At 42.6% G+C, this 15,452-nt stretch overlaps 1 protein-coding gene across 1 annotated transcript in view; it reads left to right on the forward strand.

The window, feature by feature from the left end:
* Window positions 1-15,452, forward strand: part of CDH9 (cadherin 9) — a 129,408-nt gene that overhangs the window by 41,181 nt on the left and 72,775 nt on the right. The gene's annotated exons all lie outside the window — the stretch shown is intronic.

The following is a 15,452-nucleotide window of genomic DNA, read 5'->3' on the forward strand; positions in this document are numbered from 1 at the left end:
TCCTGGTGACACTTACATTAACGAATCTCAGATTTGCAGCCTCTGCTGAACTTCAGCAGCTGCTCTGCTGTTCCTTTTTTTTTTTTGCAAATCTCTGTTTTGGAAAATCATTTAGAAAATCAGTAAGTAGGAAACGGCAGCAAATTCTGACGGCAGTCACATAGGTATGAAGCCAAAAGTAAAGTAGTTTGACTTCAGAAGACTTATGCCAGTATACATTTGGAATAACTGAGATCAGAATCTAGATCTTCCTCTCTCTCTCTTTATCTCTAAGGGTGTGTCTACAGCACCCTACATGCTAAATACGATACACAATTTGCACTATGAATCTATTTCAAAATAGCTTATTTTGAAATTATTTTGAAATTTGGCACATCTACATACCACCAAATTTCAAAGTAACATGCTATTTCAAGCCTTCCATTAATCCTTGTGCAACGAGGTTTACCGGGATTTCGAAATAGCATGCCCATTATTTCGAAAAATATTTTGAAATAACGGGCGGCTTGTGTAAACACAGGATAGGTATTTCAGGATATCTCTGGTGTCCCAAAATAGCCGTGCAATGTGTAGATGTATCCTAATTCTTTCTTACTCACTCTCTCTTTCATGCTTTCTCTTTCTTTCAAAAAAAAAGAAGAAGAAGAAGAAGAAGGAATGGACAATTTTGTTGACTCTACAGCACATAGTATATCCACCTTTTCCTGTTGCACATTCTTGAAATGCCCAAAATTCCCACTGACTTCCAGGAATGCAGTATTGGACCAATAAAGACACTCACCAACCATGTTATGCCTTAGTCTTAAGAGCGGAGATTGTTTCATGATCTGTTCATGTACATAATAACAACAATTTCTGCCCCCACACCAGTATAAACCAGAACAAATTCCATGTCAGTTATATTATCATAACAATGGTAGCAGGCCCAAAGTGTGACAAACCAGAAATTCAGCTAAGGGATTTTTTTAAATGATTCTTACAGCAAGATTTTTTTTTTTTTTGAGGAAACCCTAAGTCTCACTATAGTGTTTTTTAACTGAAACTGGTGGTATATTGGTATTACATGTCAGAAGAGAACACTTTTTCTGCGACTCAGGGAAACTAGTGGGGGGAACAAGAATTCCTACCCTGCCCTTCTGTAATATGGGCAGATGCAGAGTGAAAGACTCTTAGAGTGACAAAATAATGTTGTACTAGAAAGAGAATGAAATTAATTTAGAAGCTCTTACTTTTGCAAGTGTAGTTAAAATATCAGATGGTTGACAAAAATTAACATTTATTTTTTTTCTATAGTGGATTCAGAGTAACGTAGAAATACATTAGTGTATTGTGTCTATGCCATACAATGTGTTATTAGGAACGGGATAACTGGTCTGAGCTACTTGCTTGCATATGAACAGGGGAGCCAACACCATGGTGGGCCTCTGGGCTCCACACTCCCAAAAGGGGCGAGGCCTCTGACAGAAGGGGTGGAACTGGTGAAAGCCAGTTCTCAACGCCACCCAGAGCACATCACTCAGCTCCCCATAGCCCTGAGAGCTGCCTGAAGCATGCTCCGCAGTGCTCAGACAGCAATTTAAAGGACCCAGGGCTTTGAACTTGGGAGACGAGAGCCCTTGAGAATTGCCACAAAGGGCATTTTCCCCCCTTTGTTTCCCCTCCTTCTGCTGGCCTGCCTATATAGAAGATATTGATATTTAATATGCATGGTCACAATACACGTAGCTGGGCATTATGCTTTTGTTTCACCTAACATTCAAATTGACTTATACCTGCGGATCCTCATCTTCTTTTAATAAAGCACCAACACCAGTTTTGTGTCATCACTTCCTAACACACTTGCATCGTGTTCTACAGTAACTTATATGTAGCTCATGGAATCTCAATTATTGGGATTCCCTTGAAACTCATAGGTCAGGCCCAGATTCTCATGCCACTTCTTTTTTTAAAGTGATGATACAGTGTTCACATAAAGGCTTGCAAAGAGAAAATGTGCTATGAATAATGGTGTGTTTGCCAAGTAGTCACATTAGAAGTGCTTCCACGGCCATCTCCTAAAAACCATCTGTGACTTTAGCGTTGGAAAGGCAAGGAGGGAGAATTTTACAGTGAGGCAGGAAGAATAATAAAATAAAAGCAGCAATATCCATGAGCACATGGAAGAGCTGGTGGTAGTTGTTCTGATCATGCCCTAACCCCAGTGGCAGTTGCAGCATTCACAGGATAGCACCATTTCCCAGGCTCTCTCCTCAGTGTGTCTGTGTACGCACATGTGCATATGGACTCTTCTCTATTGTTCACTGTGTAGCCTTTTTTAAAAGTGTATTTTGTAATGTGGTGTTATACCACCATGGGTTCAGCTATAGTTTCAATTCCATGGAATGTAAGTCATCTGAGTCTCTGAGAACATAAACTCCAAGGATAATGACCTTGATCATCAGTAAAGAGACGGTTTCTGCGGGAGTATCCCCAAGGAAATTCAGTTTCCCTAATCTGGGCACCTTCTTTTTATAATGTGATTCTTACTAGACCTCATTAGCGTTTGCACACATAGTGCACCCTGCAGTTATGGTATATGTTAGAAAAATGTAAACACTAGACATATCAAAAGAAAAAAAAACCCAACTCTTACTGTTAATTTTTGTCAATATTGCTCCTTGGTACTTCTTTTACCATAATCTTATGGAATCAGGTTATTCTTTAGTCATTCACTTATGTCACATTTCTTACCTCTCAGGCCTAAAATAACTAAATTAATTGTGACGGCGCGTTGGGTTTTTCCCATCTCCTGCACCCCCGTAATGGCACGGACAGACTCTACCAGCCAGTAGAATGGAGGGAGTTTATTGCTTCTCCAGGATACAGCACAGCACAGATGTAATCTGGTTACAGGGCAGGCCTAGGATGCCTCAGCCCCCCTTGAGATGGGGGAGCCTGGGCCACTAAATCCCAGCCCCTTTCCCTAGGCTCTCTCCTCCATGCTCCCAGACAGAAACTAACTCATCCCCAGCCCTTCCCCCAGTCAGGGCTCCACCCTCCTTCTTCCCATTGTTCCGCTCCCTGGGAGATCACTGGTCAGACAGGTTCGAAGCCCCCTTTGCATAATGACTCATCCCCTGCCCTGCTGGGCCGTGCTGCAGACAGCAGCCAGTGGAGGTCACTCACAACCCACTGCCCAGCATAGCAACCAGCAAGGTACCCCCCACTACGTCACATTAATATCTCACAGACAACCTATAGGTGCCCTGTTTCAGCCCTCCTTTACTTAGATACTAAATACACAATTATCCCTTATAACTACTGATCAATCTTATATGCTTATAATCCTACAAACTAGCTCTACTTGGCCTACAACGTTTACATTTGACCCAATATGGAGGTTAATCATAACATCTCAAAATAAACGAACAGAAAACTGAAATCATTGGCTCAACTGCTACACTAAAGCAAAATATAGTCACGCACATCTCTGCACACAAGCTGACTGGACAGCAATGAATATATGTCACTCCTAAAAACATCACACATGCATATGAATCCTTGTATCCACCATTCTGTGACAAATCAAGAGCATTCACTACATCCTCTGTATTCAAAATGGCCCCAGTCAAAATGCATAACTTATTCCGGTATTTCTGTATAATACTGTAGTTTGCCTCTACAAGAGATGCACAAAGAATCCATCTTAGTATTTTTCTCCTACCAAAGGCACGAGTCTTAATCATATATTCTTGGTTCGTGCCAACCACTTGCTACTTCAAAGCTATGAGAACCTCTCGTTCATTGTACGCGTTAGTAACCAGGAAATATACTTATTAATAGAACACTTTTAAGATTAATACAGAAGGGGAATCCCAAGTTATTACAGAGATTTGACCATCCACCTGATGGTTAGACACAAGCAAAAACACAACAGTTACCCAAATTACCCTGTCCTGAAGCTTAGTGCTGAGGTTATTAAATAAGATAACAGTGTGCTATCAGACCATGCATGCCCTGCCAGCTATTTTTCTTATATTTCTTTTGACAATGACATTGGAGAACGGTGATGTGTGATAAAAAAGAAGAGTACACTCACTTTACATGATGCATATACAGGAAATATTGTTGAAAAGGATACATAGATGAGATATTTAATACAATTGGCCAAAAGCAGGGCACTGTGTAAATTAACCACATAGAAAACACAGTTTTTAGTGTATCTTTCAAAAGCAGGACACATCTGCCACCTGCAATTGTTTTTCATCAATGTGACAAGAGAAAATTGAATGCAAATCTGCATAACAACAAATATATCTGTCATCTCTCTCTCTCTCCTCTTTTTCACACCCTTACTCAGAAAAGGATTCAAGGTTTTTTCAGTCTGTGATCTACATATGGAGCCAGATGCAATGCTTGTCAATGTACAAAAAAAAAAAAAAAAAAAAAAAAAAAGTTTTACATGTCCTAAAATTCTCTACACCCACTCCTCCCTCACTTTCTCTTCTGAGCTTCCCATTCTTTGCTCTTGAAAGGATCAAAGGCAGGACACATGAACCATACACTTCTCTGTACTCTTCATTTCTATTATATTATGGTAGTGCCTAGAGACTGATGCTGAGATCTTGGCCACATTGCAGCAGGTAGTATTCTATCACATATATAGAGATAACTTTTGCCCCAAAGAATTTAGAATCTGACAATTCTTAAACTACAAAAAGTGAATTAATTGTTCACTACGAGTTGTTTACCCTGCTCTATGTTGAACTTCCCTCGTCCGGCACTGATGCAGAACCAGTGAAATTTGCAAAACCACAGGAAGTTAATAGCAGCATTACCAACCCTTGAACTGCTTAATGGGCTCTTAGAAGACATTTGGGGGTAAAATAGAGCTAAATAACAGCACAGAACCCTGAGCCAGGTCTGGTGGCTGTAAACTAACTTTATGGGACCCCAGAAAACTTGGCCATAATAAGTAGACATCCAGCTAACTGAAATCATGCTGGACCACAGATGTTGCAGAACCAAGAGAATGCCGGATTAGAGAGGTTCAACCTGTACATGTATACTTGAGACAGATTTCCTTGTAATAACCCTAATACAAATACCATTAGAAAAGAGGGGGACAATCATTTTAAGAGTTAGTCTGGGGACAATAAAAGCACTTACTGCAAATCACACTTAACAAATTCCATAGGTCCCAAGATCTCTTTTGTCCTTTAAAGCAAAATTTTTGGAGTGGCTCTGGGCCGCCCTGGACGGGAAGGAGCCTAAAATGGAAGCGGCGGGGCCACTGAGGGTGGGGGCGCTCTTTTGCCCCCCCTACCCACTAAGTACCCATGCTCCTGGCAGAGCAGGAAGAGACATTGCATGCTCCCCTGCCCCCAGGCCTATTAGGACCTGGGGTCAAAAGAAGCACATGAAGTTTCCTCAGCCCTGCCAGGGGAACATGTAGCACTTTGAAGTGCCGTGTGCCCTTGGCAGGGCAGGAGGAGACTTCACGTGCTCCCCTGCCCCCAAGCCTTGATTGGCCTGGGGGTGGGAGGAGCACACGAAGTTTCCTCCACCCTAACCCCACCCTGTGAGGAGTGTGCAGCACTTAGAAAAGTGCTGTGTGCTCCTAGCAGGGTGGAGGAAACTTTGTGCGCTCTCCCACCTGCAAGCTCTGATTGACCTGGGGCAGAGCAGTATGCAAAGCCTCGTCCCACCTTGCAAGGAGTGCACAGCACTTTGAAGTGCCTTGCGCTCCTCGCAGGGGTAGGGCGGAGGAAACTTGGGGATAGGAGAGCGTGTGAACTCTCCGCCTGTACTGACAGGAGTGGACGGCACTTCAAAGAGCTACGTGCACCTGGCAAGGTGGAGGAAACTCTAATACCCTAAATGGTCTGGGGGCGGGGAAGTAGCAGGGCCTCCGCGAGCGGTATCAACCCTTTTGGCAGGCTGGATCTGGCCCACGGAGGCCCTTTTGCCTACCCCTGCTTTAGAGCATGTCTAAACAGCAGTGTTAATTCAAAATAACAGAATATGCATCTACACATAAAGCCTGTTATTTCAAAATTGTTTTGAAATAACTGGCTTATTACTCCAACTTCTGTAACCCTTATTTCACTAGAAGTAAGGGAAGTCAAAGGAAGAGTCTTTTTCCTTTGACTTCCTGAAGTGTAGACAGCACCAAAAAGCCAAATTAAGGTACTTTGACTTTAGCTATGCAATTAACATAGCTGAAATTGCTAACCTTAGTTCAACTTTAGCCCGCAGTGTAGACATACCCTTACAGGGAAGGATAAATATCCCAAAAACTCAGATCCTCCCACCTACTCATAAGCAAGAGTATAGATACAACACAATCCCTGGCTTCTCTACGGGGGCACAGGAAATGACATTGAAACTAATATGAAGTCCCATATAATTTGGGGAGATCAAACAAGGGTACTATAGAATTTTCTCTGACGCCTATTGAATTGAATAGACAATCAGATCAGTTCTATAGTAGATTTTTAACCACCCTATAGAATTCCATGACAGGGATGGAAGTCTTATAGTGTGGTCAAAAACACCTACAGAAAGGATCTTATTCTCTATTGAATTCTAAACAATTTGTTCATTTAAAAGAGTGAAATAACTAGAAGGTGAGGTGAAGCATCAACATCTAGGAAAAACCTGAGAACTATGCAGTTTTCTCAGTAAGCTACTGTGTTTCAGTCTGATGTTCAGCCTCTGCAGAGAGTAAATTCTCCTCTTGCCCACCGCCACCACCACTGCAACTCTCTGGATTTCAACAAGATAATATATCTCACCTCTGCAATATGTTAAAGTGGCTGATAATCTTCTGTTCATTATTTTTTTTCTTTTCCAATCCAAAGGAATATCAAATAGATTAATCCATTTCAGTAAGCCTCTGAAATCTAACTCTAACATGTGCAGCTTGAACTCCCCTGTCCAAAAGGTCTGTTGACAACAGATGTCAATATTTCGAGCTCACAAGTAGCCAGAGACATATTGAATATAAAATGTATAAAATGATTGATTTGTTTCTGTTTTTCCAGTCACTAACTCTTTAATGATGTGGGGTAGAGTCAATGTACCTGCTGCACATATTGCTACCAAAAGCATTTCATGTGAACTTTATTCAGCACCCACTATTGCCTTATAGAAAAAAAGAACACGTCTAGGAGAAAACATTAAAACAATCCCCAAAGCATTCAGGGGATGTGTCAGGGGAACAGGGTGATGGTGGAGCAGAGAAGACCAAGGAAAAAGTGGGTGGGCAGGGAGCACTGAGGGGGGGCTGCACAGTGGTGGGCATGAATCTGCTTTCCGAGTTAATACTTAGAGCACATTGCTAGGGCTGGCTGCTGAGGTGCAAGTGTGAGTCGCTCAGTAGCCAGCCAGCCGAAAAGGGTCAGCAACCCTTTTTCCCTTCCTCCCCCAAGATGTGGCAGACCCCCACTCCCTGCAGGAGGAGCTACTACTCAGTGTTAGGTGGGATATGGGGCTGGCCTCCACTTGCTGGAGGTGGAGAGGAACTCCTTACCCAGCCCAAGCCCGGCATGCACTCACTCACTTGGAGGGCAGGTGTGTTCAGACTGGCTAGCTGCCGAGGAATGGTTGGAATGCTGTCCCTGCATTCTGGCATCTGCGTAGTACCCCCAAATGCCCTGGGGCCCCACGCACCTGTGTAATTTGCGTATTGGTAGGGATGGCCTTGGTTTCACCCTCTTGTCAGATCAGTCTTGGGGTTTTCCTCTCCATGGTGTCTGACGGAAAACTGCATGACCCAAGTCTTCCTTCTGGAACATGTTCCCTTCCAGCCGTCTCCAAATCACCCTATTTCTAGGCCTTCTTCCATCTAGCCTTGTCCAGGCTATTCCCAGGCCATACCTGGTTGGAGTATCAGGTTTCTGGTGCTGCCTTCTAGACCTTCTGGTAGTCCAGTCATCCCTGCAGGAATCTTTCTTAATACCTGCAATTTCCTGACTTTTCAAAAGCTTCAGAGAGAAAGCTGAGTTAGTCTGTTGTTTTGTTAGTCTTTAAAGTGCTACCAGACTATTTGTAGTTTATCCTGACTTTTCATGTTCATTTCCATTTTTCCCCTTTCTATCCCTCTCTCTCCCCTTACTGCAGCCACATGTTACCCTTCCTGGGGATTTTCCTTATTCCAATGGGTTAGCTCCAGGATCCTCAGTCTAGGGGTAAGCCACCCTGTTACTCCGATCACCAATACATTTTTGTGACTTTTAAAAAGTCATAACATAAGTGTACTCTTATTAAGAACACAGATTGTTTTGATGTTCAACCCCATGGCAGGACCCAATACTGTCTAGACCTCCCTGATAGATATTTATCTAACTTGCTCTTAGATATCTCCAGAGACGGAGATTCTACATCTTCCCTGGGCAATTTATTCCAGTGTTTAACACCCTGACAGTTAGGAACTTTTTCCTAATGTCCAACCTAAACCTCCCTTGCTGCAGTTTAAGCCCATTGATTCTTGTTCTATCTTCAGAGGCCAGGAAGAACAATTTTTCTCCCACCTCCTTGTGGCACCCTTTTAGATACCTGAAAACTGCTATCATGTCCCCTCTTAATCTTCTTTTTTCCAAACTAAACAAGCCCAGTTCTTTCAGTCTTCCTTCATAGGCCATGTTCTCTAGACCTTTAATCATTCTTGTTGCTCTTCTCTGGACCCTCTCCAATTTCTCCACGTCTTTCTTGAAATATGGTGCCCAGAACTGGACACAATACTCCAAATGAGGCCTAATCAGTGTGAGAGTGGAAGAATGGCTTCTTGTGTCTTGCTCACAACACACCTGGTAATGCATCCTAGAATCATGTTGGCTTTTTTTGCAACAGCGTCACACTGTTGACTCATATTTAGCTTGTTGTCCACTATAGCCCTTGATCCCTTTCTGCTGTACTCCTTCCTAGATAGTCACTTCCCATTCTGTATGTGTGAAACTGATTGTTCCTTCCTTAGTGGAGCACTTTGCATTTGTCCTTATTAAACTTCATCCTGTTTACCTCAGACCATTTCTCCAATTTGTCCAGATCATTTTGAATTATGATTCTATCCTCCAAAGCAGTTGCAACCCCTCCCAGTTTGATATCATCTGCAAACTTAATAAGCGTACTCTCTATGCTGATATTTAAATTGTTGATGAAGGTATTGAACAGAACCGGTCCTAAAACAGACCCCGGCAGAACCCCGCAGACATATATCTTGTCTCGGCAAGAAACTTACAATACCTACATAGATCAAGGACATTGGCTTGTAAAATAAAAGACACTTTCACAATGGATATTGGGAGAGGTTATTTTTTATTATTTCTATTAGAACCTTCATCAACTGTGCAATTAAGATCATCCCATAAAATCTATTATAAGCTGGGCAGTCTAATAAAAAAATATTTAGCTTTTTAAACCAGAATTGCTTCTTCTTTTCCGTTGTAGGTGTAAATGTCATTCAAAATGTTGATCAAAACCATCAGGAACTATGAGTGACCTGACCTAAACAACTTTCATGGCAACAGATGAATCAGGCTTCACTTTATCTGAAAATAAAAATATCAACCCAACCAATACTTACCTTGAATCCCTGGCTAAGAGAAACCTTTTCTCCCCAATTCAGTTAGCCAGTCATTTTGATTCACGATATCTGGATGTGTCCCCTTGTTAAAAAGAATATCTTAACCCCCTGAACAATGAACTTTATTTTGCAACAGATGTTCAAACAGACCCATTCTGTTCTTTGGGTCTTTACACTTGTTAGCTTTCAGAGATCCACAAGTAAATAATACTCAGCACAAGACAAATGGGAGAGACAAGGCAGAGAAAACTAGAGAAAACCAAGCAAAACATTCATGAGGTTATTAACCCTCCAGTACTGCTGCTATTCAAGGTCTGTCTGTCTGTCTGTCTGTCTGTCTGTCTCTCTCTCTCTCTCTCACACACACACGCACACACACATGTGAATCGTTTCTGCATTTTTATCTTTTTTTCATGCTGAATTCAGTTGTAGATTGTTTTCTCTTACTATACAGCAAAGCAGATTAGAGTCTGGAAATTTTCCTTCACATCATTTCCATAATTCCTTTTGGTTTCATTAAGAAAACAATTATTATTCTCCAGACTGTATTCTCTATTAATATGCTGAGCAGCACACAGATAGAACACAGTCACTGACAGCATCATCACTCCCATCAGATTTCAGCCACAGAGCTGAAGCAGGGAGCCCCGGACAGATCAGAAGAGAAAGGCTGCTGGCAGTGAGGGGAGGACATAGTGCTGGCTGGCTAGTACCACCAGAAGTGCTGCACTGACAAGCAACTTCAATTAGTCACACAGAATTTTGAAATGCCTTCCCCTAACCCCCAAAACAAAATTAATCTTTTTTTTCCAATTTTGTCAGAACATTGTTTTTTAAAGATCTCTTTTTCACTTCATTGTTGGATTTCAATTCATGATCTATAGCCTGACCAGTAATATCTACATTGTTTATCCTGAGTGACCATCGATTGCACTTCAGGAATCAGTTTTAAAATAAGGTACATTCTCCCTTGTATCTACCATAGCTCTGCAAAATCAGTGTCACCCTTTCTTGGGATGGATACCTGGGTATGTCTACACTACCCCGCTAGTTCGAACTAGCAGGGTAATGTATGCATACCGCACTTGCTAATGAAGCCCGGGATTTGAATTTCCCGGGCTTCATTAGCATAAGCGGGGAGCCGCCATTTTTAAATCCCCGCTGCTTCGAACCCCGTGTAGCGCGGCTACACGGGGCTCGAACTAGGTAGTTCGGACTAGGGTTCTATTCCGAACTACCGTTACTCCTCGTGAAACGAGGTGTACCGGTAGTTCGGAATAGGCACCCTAGTCCGAACTACCTAGTTCGAGCCCCGTGTAGCCGCGCTACACGGGGTTCGAAGCAGCGGGGATTTAAAAATGGCGGCTCCCCGCTTATGCTAATGAAGCCCGGGAAATTCAAATCCCGGGCTTCATTAGCAAGTGCGGTATGCATACATTACCCTCCTAGTTCGAACTAGGAGGGTAGTGTAGACATACCCCCTGTGAAATATGCTCTGGAGCTCCTGTAGTTTGCTCCAGTCCAGTCTGGCCACAGCTTCAACTGTAGATTCATCCTGACACATAATGGTTGTTGGACTTGATGTAAAGGAAAATTTTCAGACTCTAATTTGCTTCACTGTATAGTAAGAGATAACAATCTACAGCTGAAACTGTTCACTGGTGTGTGTGTGTGTGTGTGTGTGTGAGAGAGAGAGAGAGAGAGAGACCTTGAATAGCAAGTGCTGTGTGGTGTACATGGTCCCTGATACACAAGAGGTTAAACTTCATGATCTACTGGTGCAATCTGGCTTTAAACTTTGTGATTGAGCCTCACTCCAAACATACCTGTTTTTAAACTCATATGTACCTTCAGTTCTCTCTGTAGATGTGAGTTCCCTAGAAGTTGTCTATTTCTATCCTTGATTTGGGTTAGCAATGTTCCAGCACATTCACTTGTTCCAACACCAATGTCGCACATTTATCAGGCGTATAATTTTAAAATGTATAAATATTTTAAAACACAATCCATTCTCATGAAGACTTCTTTGTGAAAATTCATGTTTTACCTAATATGCGGTACATCCAATAACATCTTTTCAACACAAAAGTTGTCAACATTTTATAAGTAATTATTTTGAATTGAAAAATAGCCTTTTTTCCTAAAACCAAATTTTGCATAAAGTTAAGCATGGCCAATGGTTAGGGAATCAGACTAGAATTAGGGATAAAAAGTTTCAATTTCCCTCTCTGCCACATACTTCCTAGGAAACCTTGGGCAAGTAGTTTAGTCTCTCTGGGTATGTCTACACTACAAAGTTAATTCGAACTAACAGACGTTAGTTCGAATTAACTTTGATAGGCGCTACACTGGCGCTCCGCTATTTCAAACTTAATTCGAACTAGTGGAGCGCTTAGTTTGAACTAGGTAAACCTCATTGTACGAGGACTAAGCCTAGTTCAAACTTACTAGTTCGAATTAAGGGCTGTGTAGCCCCTTAATTCGAACTAGTGAGAGGCTAACCCTCCCCAGCTTTCCCTGGTGGCCACTCTGGCCAACACCAGGGAAACTCATCTGCCCCCCTCCCGGCCCCGGACCCCTTAAAGGACCCTGCACCTGGCACGGCTCGATCCAGCCACCTGATGCCCCCCCAGCACTCCCCCTCTTCCCGGGACCAGGCTGGCGGCTCCCGGGAGCTTGCCCGGGACCGCAAGAGGCGGGCACCCGCCTGGGCTAGTGCGGACATCGTGGACCTCGTCCACGACCTCCGCACTAGGCACAGGAAAGTGGCCGTCTAGGGCAGGAGAGCTGCCAGCCTGGCCACCCAGGAGCAGGTGTGCATGAAAATCAAGGTGGTCCACTGAGACCCCCAACCCTGAGCCCTGAGCATACAATGGCCGTACTGGGTCAGACCAAAGGTCCATCTAGCCCAGTAGCCTGTCTGCCGACAGTGGCCAACCCTAGGGACCCTGGAGGAGATGGACCGAAGACAGTGACCAAACCATTTGTCTCGTGCCATCCCTCTCCAGCTTCCACAAACTTCAGGCAGGGACACCACTCCTACCCCCTGGCTAATACCACTCCATGGACCCAACCTCCATCACTTTATCTCACTTCTCTTTAAACTCTGTTCTAGTTCTAGCCTTCACAGCCTCCTGCAGCAAGGAGTTCCACAGGTTGACTCTTTGCTTTGGGAAGAACAACTTTCTGTTACTAGTTTGAAGCCTGCTACCCATTCCTTTCCTTTGGTGTCCTCTAGTCCTTCTATTATGGGAACTAATGAAGAACTTTTCTTGATGCACTCTCTCCACCCCACTCATGCTTTTATAGACCTCTATCCTATCCCCCCTTCAGTCTCCTCTTTTCTAAACTGAAAAGTCCCAGTCTCTTTAGCCTCTCTTCATATGGGACCTGTTCCAAACCTCTGATCATTTTAGTTGCCCTCCCCTCTCCCACCCTCTCTCTTCCCCTCTCCCACCTCCTTTTCCCAGTCTCCCTCAGTTTTGTTCAATAAAGAGAGACTCTATTTTTGACCATACGTTTTCTTTATTTTGTACATCAGGAAGGGGGGCTAGGGAAGGGTAAGTGGAAGGAGGTGAGGGAGGAATGGAGTACGAGTCCCCGATGGGGAGGACTGGGCTGGCTCTGCGGGGTGGAAGCTCTCCTGCAGCCCCCCAATTGCCACCTCTCCCCAGATGGCAGCCTGCGGCAAGTGCAGCCGGTTTGATGGCTGAGTGCTGTGATGTGCCCAATGTGGGCACTCAGGGCACTCCAAGCCAGGACTGCTTTGCAAGCGGGTCACCTCTGAGAACTGTCTGTCCGGGGTGGGGGTTGGGTCCCTTTAAGCACAGCCCTCGGCTAGCCTGAGGCAGCAGCTCCACGCTCTAAGTCCTCATCTGATGCCCTGCCAGCACTGCTTCCAGCCATCCTTAACCCCGGTTCAGGGTCCACTTAATGTGGACATGCTAGTTCGAATTAGCAAAATGCTAATTCGAACTAGTTTTTTAGTCTGGATCCATTAGTTCGAATTAGCTTAGTTCGAATTAGCGCTGTAGTGTAGACATACCCTCTGTGCCTTGGTTCCCCATCTGTACAATGGATATAATAGTGCTTCCCCACTTTACAGGATGTTGTGGGGATAAATATATGAAATAGCATGAGATGATCAGTTACTGCAATGTTGAGGTGATAGATATGTAATTAGATATGCTGTGCTTGCAAGATTGTGAACAAAGTTTGCTATGTCACTCATGAAAAATAACAGAAACCCCAAACAAACCTATCAAATAAGACACAAGAAAAAATATAGAAGAAAAAAGAGGAAAGCAGAAGGCAAATCAATTGTTGCTCAACTCACTTTCCTTTTCAAACACTGGCTCATACCCTAGCAAGACAGATATTTTATTTAGATTGTAAATGCTTGAGGGCAGACAATACCTTTTTCTTACATATTCGTAAAGCTCCTAGCACAATGAGTTCTTGGTCCCTGATTGAGGTTGCTAGGTACTATTGAAATACAAATAAGAAATGATAAAGTAAGGGAGTGTTTGTGAATGAGAGCAACCGAGGTTATGGGCACAATTGTGTAGTTATCTGGGTGGTGTAGGGAAGAAAGACATATCTGTTCTGGTAAGTTTTCTTAAGAATTTTGCAAGGCTGATGTCACCATCTTTATTTATATATATGATATAAACTGCACATGTGATAACCTATTTTATTATGCAATTTTAGATATCCCTCCTATCCTCCACCAACCATTTCATCTCCTCTGGGGTTTATTCTAATAGTCCAAGTCCCAGTGTAGCACCCTAGACACCTTTAAAGAAAAAAAAAAACAATAAATCCCGGAAAAGTTTCCCTTCTCAACTAAAATAACATGCATGGCTTTTCCTTACAAAATTTACACAAATGGAGACCTTGGTTAGTCTACACTATGTCCTAGACCAGATTTTCTTTCCATAAAACTGTCTGAACTTTATCTGTAGCCCTGAAGCTTTCTGCTACTGGAAATGAAAGGGTAGACTGCAGAAATATACAGATGTATTATTGGACTCTTATCAGGCAATCGTATGACATGTAAATAAGGGGGAGAGGCATTTCCTGAGATGCTTTCCACATTGCATTATATTTAATCATATTGATTACATCATTGTAGAGATGCTGAAAAGGGGAAGCTTTTTGACTGTATTGTGGTTTCCTGGTATCTGACAATCTAGTGATAAAATGAGATCAAAACCCATCAGAGCAAATCAATATGTAACTACCTAGAAAGGGCAATTTAACTGTCTGCATCAGATGGTGGTATTGTGCAACTTCTTGTCTGTTCCAGGAAGGCTTTATGTATAGTCACCTTGAATGGGAAAAAAGGAAGCTGTCAACAAGTGACTGTCAAAAATATCAAATCTTTTCTTTGCCTTTCTGTACATGCCTGATCCATCAAATCCTATCCATTGCATGAATCAGCCCACCAAACACTGAAATATAGTGAGCCTCAAAGAGAGATACGATGTCTAGCCAGAATAATCTGTCAATTTAACAGTGTATTTTATACCAATATCTAATCAGTTTTTAAAGGTATCCATTGCTACAGTCCAAGTCTTGCTTTAGATGTGGGATTTTGCAGAATTCATATTTTTTATGAATTTCAACAGATTATACTGATATTTATTTTTAGTCTTTTAATTTTTATCAATTTACATTTTCACAGTTTTCCAAAATTATGAACTTTAAGCATTTTCTTTTTTCTTTTTATTTAATTTTTCACAGTGGAAATTATGGAGGGAATCAGGCAACAGGATAGGTGAGAAAAGAATTATTTAACAATAACTGATGTTGAGATTTAAATAGTTAAAGCCTTATAATAATTTGAACATGAACTATCCACCACACTCCTAAATATCTATGAAGT

Source organism: Pelodiscus sinensis, chromosome 2 (assembly GCF_049634645.1).
Source record: "Pelodiscus sinensis isolate JC-2024 chromosome 2, ASM4963464v1, whole genome shotgun sequence".
Classification (NCBI taxonomy): Eukaryota; Metazoa; Chordata; order Testudines; family Trionychidae; genus Pelodiscus; species Pelodiscus sinensis.